At 43.6% G+C, this 15,001-nt stretch overlaps 20 non-coding genes across 20 annotated transcripts; 7 read left to right on the forward strand and 13 right to left on the reverse strand.

Annotated features, from left to right (window-relative positions):
- The first annotated feature begins 664 nt into the window (after positions 1–664).
- Positions 665–737, forward strand: TRNAM-CAU (transfer RNA methionine (anticodon CAU)). Its single transcript has one exon. It is a non-coding gene; the product is annotated as a tRNA-Met (tRNA).
- Positions 738–1,182: 445 nt separating this feature from the next.
- TRNAY-GUA (transfer RNA tyrosine (anticodon GUA)) lies at positions 1,183–1,268 on the reverse strand. The gene is given in 2 exon segments: positions 1,183–1,218; positions 1,232–1,268. It is a non-coding gene; the product is annotated as a tRNA-Tyr (tRNA).
- A 786-nt stretch (positions 1,269–2,054) lies between these two features.
- On the reverse strand, positions 2,055–2,126 carry TRNAA-AGC (transfer RNA alanine (anticodon AGC)). Its single transcript has one exon. It is a non-coding gene; the product is annotated as a tRNA-Ala (tRNA).
- Positions 2,127–2,800: 674 nt separating this feature from the next.
- TRNAM-CAU (transfer RNA methionine (anticodon CAU)) lies at positions 2,801–2,873 on the forward strand. Its single transcript has one exon. It is a non-coding gene; the product is annotated as a tRNA-Met (tRNA).
- Positions 2,874–3,318: 445 nt separating this feature from the next.
- Positions 3,319–3,404, reverse strand: TRNAY-GUA (transfer RNA tyrosine (anticodon GUA)). Its single transcript is given in 2 exon segments — positions 3,319–3,354; positions 3,368–3,404. It is a non-coding gene; the product is annotated as a tRNA-Tyr (tRNA).
- A 1,532-nt stretch (positions 3,405–4,936) lies between these two features.
- On the forward strand, positions 4,937–5,009 carry TRNAM-CAU (transfer RNA methionine (anticodon CAU)). The gene has a single exon. It is a non-coding gene; the product is annotated as a tRNA-Met (tRNA).
- A 445-nt stretch (positions 5,010–5,454) lies between these two features.
- TRNAY-GUA (transfer RNA tyrosine (anticodon GUA)) lies at positions 5,455–5,540 on the reverse strand. Its single transcript is given in 2 exon segments — positions 5,455–5,490; positions 5,504–5,540. It is a non-coding gene; the product is annotated as a tRNA-Tyr (tRNA).
- Positions 5,541–6,326: 786 nt separating this feature from the next.
- On the reverse strand, positions 6,327–6,398 carry TRNAA-AGC (transfer RNA alanine (anticodon AGC)). The gene has a single exon. It is a non-coding gene; the product is annotated as a tRNA-Ala (tRNA).
- Positions 6,399–7,072: 674 nt separating this feature from the next.
- TRNAM-CAU (transfer RNA methionine (anticodon CAU)) lies at positions 7,073–7,145 on the forward strand. The gene has a single exon. It is a non-coding gene; the product is annotated as a tRNA-Met (tRNA).
- Positions 7,146–7,590: 445 nt separating this feature from the next.
- Positions 7,591–7,676, reverse strand: TRNAY-GUA (transfer RNA tyrosine (anticodon GUA)). The gene is given in 2 exon segments: positions 7,591–7,626; positions 7,640–7,676. It is a non-coding gene; the product is annotated as a tRNA-Tyr (tRNA).
- Positions 7,677–8,462: 786 nt separating this feature from the next.
- Positions 8,463–8,534, reverse strand: TRNAA-AGC (transfer RNA alanine (anticodon AGC)). The gene has a single exon. It is a non-coding gene; the product is annotated as a tRNA-Ala (tRNA).
- A 674-nt stretch (positions 8,535–9,208) lies between these two features.
- TRNAM-CAU (transfer RNA methionine (anticodon CAU)) lies at positions 9,209–9,281 on the forward strand. The gene has a single exon. It is a non-coding gene; the product is annotated as a tRNA-Met (tRNA).
- Positions 9,282–9,726: 445 nt separating this feature from the next.
- Positions 9,727–9,812, reverse strand: TRNAY-GUA (transfer RNA tyrosine (anticodon GUA)). The gene is given in 2 exon segments: positions 9,727–9,762; positions 9,776–9,812. It is a non-coding gene; the product is annotated as a tRNA-Tyr (tRNA).
- A 786-nt stretch (positions 9,813–10,598) lies between these two features.
- Positions 10,599–10,670, reverse strand: TRNAA-AGC (transfer RNA alanine (anticodon AGC)). The gene has a single exon. It is a non-coding gene; the product is annotated as a tRNA-Ala (tRNA).
- A 674-nt stretch (positions 10,671–11,344) lies between these two features.
- On the forward strand, positions 11,345–11,417 carry TRNAM-CAU (transfer RNA methionine (anticodon CAU)). Its single transcript has one exon. It is a non-coding gene; the product is annotated as a tRNA-Met (tRNA).
- Positions 11,418–11,862: 445 nt separating this feature from the next.
- TRNAY-GUA (transfer RNA tyrosine (anticodon GUA)) lies at positions 11,863–11,948 on the reverse strand. The gene is given in 2 exon segments: positions 11,863–11,898; positions 11,912–11,948. It is a non-coding gene; the product is annotated as a tRNA-Tyr (tRNA).
- Positions 11,949–12,734: 786 nt separating this feature from the next.
- TRNAA-AGC (transfer RNA alanine (anticodon AGC)) lies at positions 12,735–12,806 on the reverse strand. The gene has a single exon. It is a non-coding gene; the product is annotated as a tRNA-Ala (tRNA).
- A 674-nt stretch (positions 12,807–13,480) lies between these two features.
- On the forward strand, positions 13,481–13,553 carry TRNAM-CAU (transfer RNA methionine (anticodon CAU)). Its single transcript has one exon. It is a non-coding gene; the product is annotated as a tRNA-Met (tRNA).
- A 445-nt stretch (positions 13,554–13,998) lies between these two features.
- On the reverse strand, positions 13,999–14,084 carry TRNAY-GUA (transfer RNA tyrosine (anticodon GUA)). Its single transcript is given in 2 exon segments — positions 13,999–14,034; positions 14,048–14,084. It is a non-coding gene; the product is annotated as a tRNA-Tyr (tRNA).
- Positions 14,085–14,870: 786 nt separating this feature from the next.
- TRNAA-AGC (transfer RNA alanine (anticodon AGC)) lies at positions 14,871–14,942 on the reverse strand. Its single transcript has one exon. It is a non-coding gene; the product is annotated as a tRNA-Ala (tRNA).
- Positions 14,943–15,001: the final 59 nt, after the last annotated feature.

A 15,001-nucleotide genomic window follows, 5' to 3' on the forward strand; every position in this document is an offset into this window, starting at 1 on the left:
GAGGGAGACCTTGCTCCACGCATGGAAACCTGGAATTCTATTGAATGTACATTCACCACATATGACACTGGAATGGGAAGCGTCAGGTGTGGAATTCCATATGATTTACAGCTGGATTTTCTAGCACCGTTTTTTATGGAATAAGGTTGACTCTAGAATGAATAATTCCCCACACACAACAGCTAGATGCAATCGAAAAAAGCCAGAGTATTCAAGGCAACTGGTTCAGGATACATCAAAGAAGGATATGGTTGAGTGCTGTTTCCACATCTTGTGAGATGACTTAAGGTACCCCTGCTCTTTTTGCAGGACACACAGCTATGTTACATTAGCATGTACAGTGTTGAGATCTAGATGCATCTACGGCTAGGGGCGGCATGTTAATTCTGGGTTTTAGTCCATTTCATTCTCAGTTATGTGGAGGAAAAAATGGCACGATCTTTCTTAGAGAGGTGAATGGTATGCCCTGATTTCTTTTGCATGGCTAAATGTATGGGGTGTGGGTTTAAGCACTGGGAAAGAGCAGTCTTCTGACCATTATAACTGCAGACGATTTTAATCCAGCGAGGCAACCGAAGTGTATTGATATTCCAACATGAGAACAGCATTTTTGCTACCTTCCCTCTTCATGGTGTGTAGACGCATTTGTTAGCGGTTTCAAGCAGCCTTCTTAGCGCAGTAGGCAGCGCGTCAGTCTCATAATCTGAAGGTCCTGAGTTCGATCCTCAGAGAGGGCATTGCAGTGTTTCTTTTGTCAAGAGAAACATCTCAGATTTTCTCCAAATCTGTAAACTATTCCTCCACATTGCATCTTGCTCAGTTTTAAGGAGTTGGTGTCTTTGTAGATTCCCTCTTTCATATCCATGGCCACTCATTGTAGGTGAGTTTTAGCTGGTTCGGCTGCCGAAACATCTACCTTGGTACAATGAAACTGGAAGTCTTCCAAGTGCCTTCATATATTTAGTCAAGGCTTTGGAATGAATTCTGATCTGCAGGTCCTTGTTTATTTCTCTTCCAACATCCCTCAGAAATGACTATGTGGTCAATTTCATTGGAAAGCAGAAGAAGTCTACCCTTCTGTCCTAGCATTTATTTGGAGCTAGGGAAATGTTTCTCAATCAGAGGGGCACATAATGTTTTAACAAGAGAGAAAGCAGCTATGGAAAACAAAAAAGGGGAAACTCCTCCGAGCCGGATTTGAACCAGCGACCTAAGGATTTCTGTTTCTCCACTACAGTCCTCCGCTCTCCCAACTGAGCTATCGGAGGATTAGGCAGTACAGCTTTCCATGCTGCATTCATCTTTCTTTCAATAATGGTTGCGGCGGGAGTGGGGTGGGAGTACTGCAGTCTAATCTTGAAAATCATGAATATGACCTGCAGCTTGCTCTACAAATTGCCACTTCCTAGAGTGCATTCTCAGCTACATCTTATCACCATAAAGGGGGACTGCTTACCTACCTGAATGTGCTGTGCTGGCGTGAAGGAAAGCAGGGGACCTAGAATTAGAAATCCTACAGAAAGGAGTTTTCCTGAAAGGGCATGGGGCCGAGGAATCCACAGCCCTTTGGAAGCATTTCTGGCAAAAGGATGACAGCATGGGAACATGAAGGAAAGGACAGAAAGTTAGGAGAGTCATTACTCCGTACGGAGCATGAAGAACATGCATTTTTAATGCTTCTGTGAAAGGAACTGGAAAAGCAAAACCAGTAGATTAATGGACCATTCAGAAGGGATTAGGATGAAGAAAACATTCTGTTTTTCTTAAACCTTCTGGTAAGAGTCTCTGGTTTAGAGGAAGAATTCAAATAAATGACCAAGACAGCTGTGCCCGTTTTCTATACTAAGAATGCCAAGATAAATCACCACTTTGGTTTCTTATGGAAGCAAGATTATTTTTTTCTATAAACACGGGAAATGAGATAGCCCCATTTCAAAAGGTTTTGCAAGGCGAAGAAAGTGGGGTTCTGGCACCAGCTGCATGACATCTCACTTCCTTACTCATGATGCCAGCCTAGCTATCTGTCAAAAGGCAAGATTAGCATGGCGAAAAGCTGGAGATGCCGGGGATTGAACCCGGGGCCTCATACATGCTAAGCATGCGCTCTACCACTGAGCTACATCCCCACATCCTGTAGAGGGAGACCTTGCTCCACGCATGGAAACCTGGAATTCTATTGAATGTACATTCACCACATATGACACTGGAATGGGAAGCGTCAGGTGTGGAATTCCATATGATTTACAGCTGGATTTTCTAGCACCGTTTTTTATGGAATAAGGTTGACTCTAGAATGAATAATTCCCCACACACAACAGCTAGATGCAATCGAAAAAAGCCAGAGTATTCAAGGCAACTGGTTCAGGATACATCAAAGAAGGATATGGTTGAGTGCTGTTTCCACATCTTGTGAGATGACTTAAGGTACCCCTGCTCTTTTTGCAGGACACACAGCTATGTTACATTAGCATGTACAGTGTTGAGATCTAGATGCATCTACGGCTAGGGGCGGCATGTTAATTCTGGGTTTTAGTCCATTTCATTCTCAGTTATGTGGAGGAAAAAATGGCACGATCTTTCTTAGAGAGGTGAATGGTATGCCCTGATTTCTTTTGCATGGCTAAATGTATGGGGTGTGGGTTTAAGCACTGGGAAAGAGCAGTCTTCTGACCATTATAACTGCAGACGATTTTAATCCAGCGAGGCAACCGAAGTGTATTGATATTCCAACATGAGAACAGCATTTTTGCTACCTTCCCTCTTCATGGTGTGTAGACGCATTTGTTAGCGGTTTCAAGCAGCCTTCTTAGCGCAGTAGGCAGCGCGTCAGTCTCATAATCTGAAGGTCCTGAGTTCGATCCTCAGAGAGGGCATTGCAGTGTTTCTTTTGTCAAGAGAAACATCTCAGATTTTCTCCAAATCTGTAAACTATTCCTCCACATTGCATCTTGCTCAGTTTTAAGGAGTTGGTGTCTTTGTAGATTCCCTCTTTCATATCCATGGCCACTCATTGTAGGTGAGTTTTAGCTGGTTCGGCTGCCGAAACATCTACCTTGGTACAATGAAACTGGAAGTCTTCCAAGTGCCTTCATATATTTAGTCAAGGCTTTGGAATGAATTCTGATCTGCAGGTCCTTGTTTATTTCTCTTCCAACATCCCTCAGAAATGACTATGTGGTCAATTTCATTGGAAAGCAGAAGAAGTCTACCCTTCTGTCCTAGCATTTATTTGGAGCTAGGGAAATGTTTCTCAATCAGAGGGGCACATAATGTTTTAACAAGAGAGAAAGCAGCTATGGAAAACAAAAAAGGGGAAACTCCTCCGAGCCGGATTTGAACCAGCGACCTAAGGATTTCTGTTTCTCCACTACAGTCCTCCGCTCTCCCAACTGAGCTATCGGAGGATTAGGCAGTACAGCTTTCCATGCTGCATTCATCTTTCTTTCAATAATGGTTGCGGCGGGAGTGGGGTGGGAGTACTGCAGTCTAATCTTGAAAATCATGAATATGACCTGCAGCTTGCTCTACAAATTGCCACTTCCTAGAGTGCATTCTCAGCTACATCTTATCACCATAAAGGGGGACTGCTTACCTACCTGAATGTGCTGTGCTGGCGTGAAGGAAAGCAGGGGACCTAGAATTAGAAATCCTACAGAAAGGAGTTTTCCTGAAAGGGCATGGGGCCGAGGAATCCACAGCCCTTTGGAAGCATTTCTGGCAAAAGGATGACAGCATGGGAACATGAAGGAAAGGACAGAAAGTTAGGAGAGTCATTACTCCGTACGGAGCATGAAGAACATGCATTTTTAATGCTTCTGTGAAAGGAACTGGAAAAGCAAAACCAGTAGATTAATGGACCATTCAGAAGGGATTAGGATGAAGAAAACATTCTGTTTTTCTTAAACCTTCTGGTAAGAGTCTCTGGTTTAGAGGAAGAATTCAAATAAATGACCAAGACAGCTGTGCCCGTTTTCTATACTAAGAATGCCAAGATAAATCACCACTTTGGTTTCTTAAGGAAGCAAGATTATTTTTTTCTATAAACACGGGAAATGAGATAGCCCCATTTCAAAAGGTTTTGCAAGGCGAAGAAAGTGGGGTTCTGGCACCAGCTGCATGACATCTCACTTCCTTACTCATGATGCCAGCCTAGCTATCTGTCAAAAGGCAAGATTAGCATGGCGAAAAGCTGGTGATGCCGGGGATTGAACCCGGGGCCTCATACATGCTAAGCATGCGCTCTACCACTGAGCTACATCCCCACATCCTGTAGAGGGAGACCTTGCTCCACGCATGGAAACCTGGAATTCTATTGAATGTACATTCACCACATATGACACTGGAATGGGAAGCGTCAGGTGTGGAATTCCATATGATTTACAGCTGGATTTTCTAGCACCGTTTTTTATGGAATAAGGTTGACTCTAGAATGAATAATTCCCCACACACAACAGCTAGATGCAATCGAAAAAAGCCAGAGTATTCAAGGCAACTGGTTCAGGATACATCAAAGAAGGATATGGTTGAGTGCTGTTTCCACATCTTGTGAGATGACTTAAGGTACCCCTGCTCTTTTTGCAGGACACACAGCTATGTTACATTAGCATGTACAGTGTTGAGATCTAGATGCATCTACGGCTAGGGGCGGCATGTTAATTCTGGGTTTTAGTCCATTTCATTCTCAGTTATGTGGAGGAAAAAATGGCACGATCTTTCTTAGAGAGGTGAATGGTATGCCCTGATTTCTTTTGCATGGCTAAATGTATGGGGTGTGGGTTTAAGCACTGGGAAAGAGCAGTCTTCTGACCATTATAACTGCAGACGATTTTAATCCAGCGAGGCAACCGAAGTGTATTGATATTCCAACATGAGAACAGCATTTTTGCTACCTTCCCTCTTCATGGTGTGTAGACGCATTTGTTAGCGGTTTCAAGCAGCCTTCTTAGCGCAGTAGGCAGCGCGTCAGTCTCATAATCTGAAGGTCCTGAGTTCGATCCTCAGAGAGGGCATTGCAGTGTTTCTTTTGTCAAGAGAAACATCTCAGATTTTCTCCAAATCTGTAAACTATTCCTCCACATTGCATCTTGCTCAGTTTTAAGGAGTTGGTGTCTTTGTAGATTCCCTCTTTCATATCCATGGCCACTCATTGTAGGTGAGTTTTAGCTGGTTCGGCTGCCGAAACATCTACCTTGGTACAATGAAACTGGAAGTCTTCCAAGTGCCTTCATATATTTAGTCAAGGCTTTGGAATGAATTCTGATCTGCAGGTCCTTGTTTATTTCTCTTCCAACATCCCTCAGAAATGACTATGTGGTCAATTTCATTGGAAAGCAGAAGAAGTCTACCCTTCTGTCCTAGCATTTATTTGGAGCTAGGGAAATGTTTCTCAATCAGAGGGGCACATAATGTTTTAACAAGAGAGAAAGCAGCTATGGAAAACAAAAAAGGGGAAACTCCTCCGAGCCGGATTTGAACCAGCGACCTAAGGATTTCTGTTTCTCCACTACAGTCCTCCGCTCTCCCAACTGAGCTATCGGAGGATTAGGCAGTACAGCTTTCCATGCTGCATTCATCTTTCTTTCAATAATGGTTGCGGCGGGAGTGGGGTGGGAGTACTGCAGTCTAATCTTGAAAATCATGAATATGACCTGCAGCTTGCTCTACAAATTGCCACTTCCTAGAGTGCATTCTCAGCTACATCTTATCACCATAAAGGGGGACTGCTTACCTACCTGAATGTGCTGTGCTGGCGTGAAGGAAAGCAGGGGACCTAGAATTAGAAATCCTACAGAAAGGAGTTTTCCTGAAAGGGCATGGGGCCGAGGAATCCACAGCCCTTTGGAAGCATTTCTGGCAAAAGGATGACAGCATGGGAACATGAAGGAAAGGACAGAAAGTTAGGAGAGTCATTACTCCGTACGGAGCATGAAGAACATGCATTTTTAATGCTTCTGTGAAAGGAACTGGAAAAGCAAAACCAGTAGATTAATGGACCATTCAGAAGGGATTAGGATGAAGAAAACATTCTGTTTTTCTTAAACCTTCTGGTAAGAGTCTCTGGTTTAGAGGAAGAATTCAAATAAATGACCAAGACAGCTGTGCCCGTTTTCTATACTAAGAATGCCAAGATAAATCACCACTTTGGTTTCTTATGGAAGCAAGATTATTTTTTTCTATAAACACGGGAAATGAGATAGCCCCATTTCAAAAGGTTTTGCAAGGCGAAGAAAGTGGGGTTCTGGCACCAGCTGCATGACATCTCACTTCCTTACTCATGATGCCAGCCTAGCTATCTGTCAAAAGGCAAGATTAGCATGGCGAAAAGCTGGAGATGCCGGGGATTGAACCCGGGGCCTCATACATGCTAAGCATGCGCTCTACCACTGAGCTACATCCCCACATCCTGTAGAGGGAGACCTTGCTCCACGCATGGAAACCTGGAATTCTATTGAATGTACATTCACCACATATGACACTGGAATGGGAAGCGTCAGGTGTGGAATTCCATATGATTTACAGCTGGATTTTCTAGCACCGTTTTTTATGGAATAAGGTTGACTCTAGAATGAATAATTCCCCACACACAACAGCTAGATGCAATCGAAAAAAGCCAGAGTATTCAAGGCAACTGGTTCAGGATACATCAAAGAAGGATATGGTTGAGTGCTGTTTCCACATCTTGTGAGATGACTTAAGGTACCCCTGCTCTTTTTGCAGGACACACAGCTATGTTACATTAGCATGTACAGTGTTGAGATCTAGATGCATCTACGGCTAGGGGCGGCATGTTAATTCTGGGTTTTAGTCCATTTCATTCTCAGTTATGTGGAGGAAAAAATGGCACGATCTTTCTTAGAGAGGTGAATGGTATGCCCTGATTTCTTTTGCATGGCTAAATGTATGGGGTGTGGGTTTAAGCACTGGGAAAGAGCAGTCTTCTGACCATTATAACTGCAGACGATTTTAATCCAGCGAGGCAACCGAAGTGTATTGATATTCCAACATGAGAACAGCATTTTTGCTACCTTCCCTCTTCATGGTGTGTAGACGCATTTGTTAGCGGTTTCAAGCAGCCTTCTTAGCGCAGTAGGCAGCGCGTCAGTCTCATAATCTGAAGGTCCTGAGTTCGATCCTCAGAGAGGGCATTGCAGTGTTTCTTTTGTCAAGAGAAACATCTCAGATTTTCTCCAAATCTGTAAACTATTCCTCCACATTGCATCTTGCTCAGTTTTAAGGAGTTGGTGTCTTTGTAGATTCCCTCTTTCATATCCATGGCCACTCATTGTAGGTGAGTTTTAGCTGGTTCGGCTGCCGAAACATCTACCTTGGTACAATGAAACTGGAAGTCTTCCAAGTGCCTTCATATATTTAGTCAAGGCTTTGGAATGAATTCTGATCTGCAGGTCCTTGTTTATTTCTCTTCCAACATCCCTCAGAAATGACTATGTGGTCAATTTCATTGGAAAGCAGAAGAAGTCTACCCTTCTGTCCTAGCATTTATTTGGAGCTAGGGAAATGTTTCTCAATCAGAGGGGCACATAATGTTTTAACAAGAGAGAAAGCAGCTATGGAAAACAAAAAAGGGGAAACTCCTCCGAGCCGGATTTGAACCAGCGACCTAAGGATTTCTGTTTCTCCACTACAGTCCTCCGCTCTCCCAACTGAGCTATCGGAGGATTAGGCAGTACAGCTTTCCATGCTGCATTCATCTTTCTTTCAATAATGGTTGCGGCGGGAGTGGGGTGGGAGTACTGCAGTCTAATCTTGAAAATCATGAATATGACCTGCAGCTTGCTCTACAAATTGCCACTTCCTAGAGTGCATTCTCAGCTACATCTTATCACCATAAAGGGGGACTGCTTACCTACCTGAATGTGCTGTGCTGGCGTGAAGGAAAGCAGGGGACCTAGAATTAGAAATCCTACAGAAAGGAGTTTTCCTGAAAGGGCATGGGGCCGAGGAATCCACAGCCCTTTGGAAGCATTTCTGGCAAAAGGATGACAGCATGGGAACATGAAGGAAAGGACAGAAAGTTAGGAGAGTCATTACTCCGTACGGAGCATGAAGAACATGCATTTTTAATGCTTCTGTGAAAGGAACTGGAAAAGCAAAACCAGTAGATTAATGGACCATTCAGAAGGGATTAGGATGAAGAAAACATTCTGTTTTTCTTAAACCTTCTGGTAAGAGTCTCTGGTTTAGAGGAAGAATTCAAATAAATGACCAAGACAGCTGTGCCCGTTTTCTATACTAAGAATGCCAAGATAAATCACCACTTTGGTTTCTTATGGAAGCAAGATTATTTTTTTCTATAAACACGGGAAATGAGATAGCCCCATTTCAAAAGGTTTTGCAAGGCGAAGAAAGTGGGGTTCTGGCACCAGCTGCATGACATCTCACTTCCTTACTCATGATGCCAGCCTAGCTATCTGTCAAAAGGCAAGATTAGCATGGCGAAAAGCTGGAGATGCCGGGGATTGAACCCGGGGCCTCATACATGCTAAGCATGCGCTCTACCACTGAGCTACATCCCCACATCCTGTAGAGGGAGACCTTGCTCCACGCATGGAAACCTGGAATTCTATTGAATGTACATTCACCACATATGACACTGGAATGGGAAGCGTCAGGTGTGGAATTCCATATGATTTACAGCTGGATTTTCTAGCACCGTTTTTTATGGAATAAGGTTGACTCTAGAATGAATAATTCCCCACACACAACAGCTAGATGCAATCGAAAAAAGCCAGAGTATTCAAGGCAACTGGTTCAGGATACATCAAAGAAGGATATGGTTGAGTGCTGTTTCCACATCTTGTGAGATGACTTAAGGTACCCCTGCTCTTTTTGCAGGACACACAGCTATGTTACATTAGCATGTACAGTGTTGAGATCTAGATGCATCTACGGCTAGGGGCGGCATGTTAATTCTGGGTTTTAGTCCATTTCATTCTCAGTTATGTGGAGGAAAAAATGGCACGATCTTTCTTAGAGAGGTGAATGGTATGCCCTGATTTCTTTTGCATGGCTAAATGTATGGGGTGTGGGTTTAAGCACTGGGAAAGAGCAGTCTTCTGACCATTATAACTGCAGACGATTTTAATCCAGCGAGGCAACCGAAGTGTATTGATATTCCAACATGAGAACAGCATTTTTGCTACCTTCCCTCTTCATGGTGTGTAGACGCATTTGTTAGCGGTTTCAAGCAGCCTTCTTAGCGCAGTAGGCAGCGCGTCAGTCTCATAATCTGAAGGTCCTGAGTTCGATCCTCAGAGAGGGCATTGCAGTGTTTCTTTAGTCAAGAGAAACATCTCAGATTTTCTCCAAATCTGTAAACTATTCCTCCACATTGCATCTTGCTCAGTTTTAAGGAGTTGGTGTCTTTGTAGATTCCCTCTTTGATATCCATGGCCACTCATTGTAGGTGAGTTTTAGCTGGTTCGGCTGCCGAAACATCTACCTTGGTACAATGAAACTGGAAGTCTTCCAAGTGCCTTCATATATTTAGTCAAGGCTTTGGAATGAATTCTGATCTGCAGGTCCTTGTTTATTTCTCTTCCAACATCCCTCAGAAATGACTATGTGGTCAATTTCATTGGAAAGCAGAAGAAGTCTACCCTTCTGTCCTAGCATTTATTTGGAGCTAGGGAAATGTTTCTCAATCAGAGGGGCACATAATGTTTTAACAAGAGAGAAAGCAGCTATGGAAAACAAAAAAGGGGAAACTCCTCCGAGCCGGATTTGAACCAGCGACCTAAGGATTTCTGTTTCTCCACTACAGTCCTCCGCTCTCCCAACTGAGCTATCGGAGGATTAGGCAGTACAGCTTTCCATGCTGCATTCATCTTTCTTTCAATAATGGTTGCGGCGGGAGTGGGCTGGGAGTACTGCAGTCTAATCTTGAAAATCATGAATATGACCTGCAGCTTGCTCTACAAATTGCCACTTCCTAGAGTGCATTCTCAGCTACATCTTATCACCATAAAGGGGGACTGCTTACCTACCTGAATGTGCTGTGCTGGCGTGAAGGAAAGCAGGGGACCTAGAATTAGAAATCCTACAGAAAGGAGTTTTCCTGAAAGGGCATGGGGCCGAGGAATCCACAGCCCTTTGGAAGCATTTCTGGCAAAAGGATGACAGCATGGGAACATGAAGGAAAGGACAGAAAGTTAGGAGAGTCATTACTCCGTACGGAGCATGAAGAACATGCATTTTTAATGCTTCTGTGAAAGGAACTGGAAAAGCAAAACCAGTAGATTAATGGACCATTCAGAAGGGATTAGGATGAAGAAAACATTCTGTTTTTCTTAAACCTTCTGGTAAGAGTCTCTGGTTTAGAGGAAGAATTCAAATAAATGACCAAGACAGCTGTGCCCGTTTTCTATACTAAGAATGCCAAGATAAATCACCACTTTGGTTTCTTATGGAAGCAAGATTATTTTTTTCTATAAACACGGGAAATGAGATAGCCCCATTTCAAAAGGTTTTGCAAGGCGAAGAAAGTGGGGTTCTGGCACCAGCTGCATGACATCTCACTTCCTTACTCATGATGCCAGCCTAGCTATCTGTCAAAAGGCAAGATTAGCATGGCGAAAAGCTGGAGATGCCGGGGATTGAACCCGGGGCCTCATACATGCTAAGCATGCGCTCTACCACTGAGCTACATCCCCACATCCTGTAGAGGGAGACCTTGCTCCACGCATGGAAACCTGGAATTCTATTGAATGTACATTCACCACATATGACACTGGAATGGGAAGCGTCAGGTGTGGAATTCCATATGATTTACAGCTGGATTTTCTAGCACCGTTTTTTATGGAATAAGGTTGACTCTAGAATGAATAATTCCCCACACACAACAGCTAGATGCAATCGAAAAAAGCCAGAGTATTCAAGGCAACTGGTTCAGGATACATCAAAGAAGGATATGGTTGAGTGCTGTTTCCACATCTTGTGAGATGACTTAAGGTACCCCTGCTCTTTTTGCAGGACACACAGCTATGTTACATTAGCATGTACAGTGTTGAGATCTAGATGCATCTACGGCTAGGGGCGGCATGTTAATTCTGGGTTTTAGTCCATTTCATTCTCAGTTATGTGGAGGAAAAAATGGCACGATCTTTCTTAGAGAGGTGAATGGTATGCCCTGATTTCTTTTGCATGGCTAAATGTATGGGGTGTGGGTTTAAGCACTGGGAAAGAGCAGTCTTCTGACCATTATAACTGCAGACGATTTTAATCCAGCGAGGCAACCGAAGTGTATTGATATTCCAACATGAGAACAGCATTTTTGCTACCTTCCCTCTTCATGGTGTGTAGACGCATTTGTTAGCGGTTTCAAGCAGCCTTCTTAGCGCAGTAGGCAGCGCGTCAGTCTCATAATCTGAAGGTCCTGAGTTCGATCCTCAGAGAGGGCATTGCAGTGTTTCTTTTGTCAAGAGAAACATCTCAGATTTTCTCCAAATCTGTAAACTATTCCTCCACATTGCATCTTGCTCAGTTTTAAGGAGTTGGTGTCTTTGTAGATTCCCTCTTTCATATCCATGGCCACTCATTGTAGGTGAGTTTTAGCTGGTTCGGCTGCCGAAACATCTACCTTGGTACAATGAAACTGGAAGTCTTCCAAGTGCCTTCATATATTTAGTCAAGGCTTTGGAATGAATTCTGATCTGCAGGTCCTTGTTTATTTCTCTTCCAACATCCCTCAGAAATGACTATGTGGTCAATTTCATTGGAAAGCAGAAGAAGTCTACCCTTCTGTCCTAGCATTTATTTGGAGCTAGGGAAATGTTTCTCAATCAGAGGGGCACATAATGTTTTAACAAGAGAGAAAGCAGCTATGGAAAACAAAAAAGGGGAAACTCCTCCGAGCCGGATTTGAACCAGCGACCTAAGGATTTCTGTTTCTCCACTACAGTCCTCCGCTCTCCCAACTGAGCTATCGGAGGATTAGGCAGTACAGCTTTCCATGCTGCATTCATCTTTCTTTCAATAATGGTTGCGGCGGGAGTGGGGTGGGAGTACTGCAGTCTAATCTTGAAAATCATGAATATGACCTGCAGCTTGCTCTACAAATTGCCACTTCCTAGAGTGCATTCTCAGCTACATCTTATCACCATAAAGGGGGACTGCTTACCTACCTGAATGTGCTGTGCTGGCGTGAAGGAAAGCAGGGGACCTAGAATTAGAAATCCTACAGAAAGGAGTTTTCCTGAAAGGGCATGGGGCCGAGGAATCCACAGCCCTTTGGAAGCATTTCTGGCAAAAGGATGACAGCATGGGAACATGAAGGAAAGGACAGAAAGTTAGGAGAGTCATTACTCCGTACGGAGCATGAAGAACATGCATTTTTAATGCTTCTGTGAAAGGAACTGGAAAAGCAAAACCAGTAGATTAATGGACCATTCAGAAGGGATTAGGATGAAGAAAACATTCTGTTTTTCTTAAACCTTCTGGTAAGAGTCTCTGGTTTAGAGGAAGAATTCAAATAAATGACCAAGACAGCTGTGCCCGTTTTCTATACTAAGAATGCCAAGATAAATCACCACTTTGGTTTCTTATGGAAGCAAGATTATTTTTTTCTATAAACACGGGAAATGAGATAGCCCCATTTCAAAAGGTTTTGCAAGGCGAAGAAAGTGGGGTTCTGGCACCAGCTGCATGACATCTCACTTCCTTACTCATGATGCCAGCCTAGCTATCTGTCAAAAGGCAAGATTAGCATGGCGAAAAGCTGGAGATGCCGGGGATTGAACCCGGGGCCTCATACATGCTAAGCATGCGCTCTACCACTGAGCTACATCCCCACATCCTGTAGAGGGAGACCTTGCTCCACGCATGGAAACCTGGAATTCTATTGAATGTACATTCACCACATATGACACTGGAATGGGAAGCGTCAGGTGTGGAATTCCATATGATTTACAGCTGGATTTTCTAGCACCGTTTTTTATGGAATAAGGTTGACTCTAGAATGAATAATTCCCCACACACAACAGCTAGATGCAATCGAAAAAAGCCAGAGTATTCAAGGCAACTGGTTCAGGATACATCAAAGAAGGATATGGTTGAGTGCTGTTTCCACATCTTGTGAGATGACTTAAGGTACCCCTGCTCTTTTTGCAGGACACACAGCTATGTTACATTAGCATGTACAGTGTTGAGATCTAGATGCATCTACGGCTAGGGGCGGCATGTTAATTCTGGGTTTTAGTCCATTTCATTCTCAGTTATGTGGAGGAAAAAATGGCACGATCTTTCTTAGAGAGGTGAATGGTATGCCCTGATTTCTTTTGCATGGCTAAATGTATGGGGTGTGGGTTTAAGCACTGGGAAAGAGCAGTCTTCTGACCATTATAACTGCAGACGATTTTAATCCAGCGAGGCAACCGAAGTGTATTGATATTCCAACATGAGAACAGCATTTTTGCTACCTTCCCTCTTCATGGTGTGTAGACGCATTTGTTAGCGGTTTCAAGCAGCCTTCTTAGCGCAGTAGGCAGCGCGTCAGTCTCATAATCTGAAGGTCCTGAGTTCGATCCTCAGAGAGGGCATTGCAGTGTTTCTTTAGTCAAGAGAAACATCTCAGATTTTCTCCAAATCTGTAAACTATTCCTCCACATTGCATCTTGCTCAGTTTTAAGGAGTTGGTGTCTTTGTAGATTCCCTCTTTGATATCCATGGCCACTCATTGTAGGTGAGTTTTAGCTGGTTCGGCTGCCGAAACATCTACCTTGGTACAATGAAACTGGAAGTCTTCCAAGTGCCTTCATATATTTAGTCAAGGCTTTGGAATGAATTCTGATCTGCAGGTCCTTGTTTATTTCTCTTCCAACATCCCTCAGAAATGACTATGTGGTCAATTTCATTGGAAAGCAGAAGAAGTCTACCCTTCTGTCCTAGCATTTATTTGGAGCTAGGGAAATGTTTCTCAATCAGAGGGGCACATAATGTTTTAACAAGAGAGAAAGCAGCTATGGAAAACAAAAAAGGGGAAACTCCTCCGAGCCGGATTTGAACCAGCGACCTAAGGATTTCTGTTTCTCCACTACAGTCCTCCGCTCTCCCAACTGAGCTATCGGAGGATTAGGCAGTACAGCTTTCCATGCTGCATTCATCTTTCTTTCAATAATGGTTGCGGCGGGAGTGGGCTGGGAGTACTGCAGTCTAATCTTGAAAATCATGAATATGACCTGCAGCTTGCTCTACAAATTGCCACTTCCTAGAGTGCATTCTCAGCTACATCTTATCACCATAAAGGGGGACTGCTTACCTACCTGAATGTGCTGTGCTGGCGTGAAGGAAAGCAGGGGACCTAGAATTAGAAATCCTACAGAAAGGAGTTTTCCTGAAAGGGCATGGGGCCGAGGAATCCACAGCCCTTTGGAAGCATTTCTGGCAAAAGGATGACAGCATGGGAACATGAAGGAAAGGACAGAAAGTTAGGAGAGTCATTACTCCGTACGGAGCATGAAGAACATGCATTTTTAATGCTTCTGTGAAAGGAACTGGAAAAGCAAAACCAGTAGATTAATGGACCATTCAGAAGGGATTAGGATGAAGAAAACATTCTGTTTTTCTTAAACCTTCTGGTAAGAGTCTCTGGTTTAGAGGAAGAATTCAAATAAATGACCAAGACAGCTGTGCCCGTTTTCTATACTAAGAATGCCAAGATAAATCACCACTTTGGTTTCTTATGGAAGCAAGATTATTTTTTTCTATAAACACGGGAAATGAGATAGCCCCATTTCAAAAGGTTTTGCAAGGCGAAGAAAGTGGGGTTCTGGCACCAGCTGCATGACATCTCACTTCCTTACTCATGATGCCAGCCTAGCTATCTGTCAAAAGGCAAGATTAGCATGGCGAAAAGCTGGAGATGCCGGGGATTGAACCCGGGGCCTCATACATGCTAAGCATGCGCTCTACCACTGAGCTACATCCCCACATCCTGTAGAGGGAGACCTTGCTCCACGCATGGAAACCTGGAATTCTATTGAATGTA

Source organism: Pleurodeles waltl, unplaced genomic scaffold (assembly GCF_031143425.1).
Source record: "Pleurodeles waltl isolate 20211129_DDA unplaced genomic scaffold, aPleWal1.hap1.20221129 scaffold_107, whole genome shotgun sequence".
Classification (NCBI taxonomy): Eukaryota; Metazoa; Chordata; class Amphibia; order Caudata; family Salamandridae; genus Pleurodeles; species Pleurodeles waltl.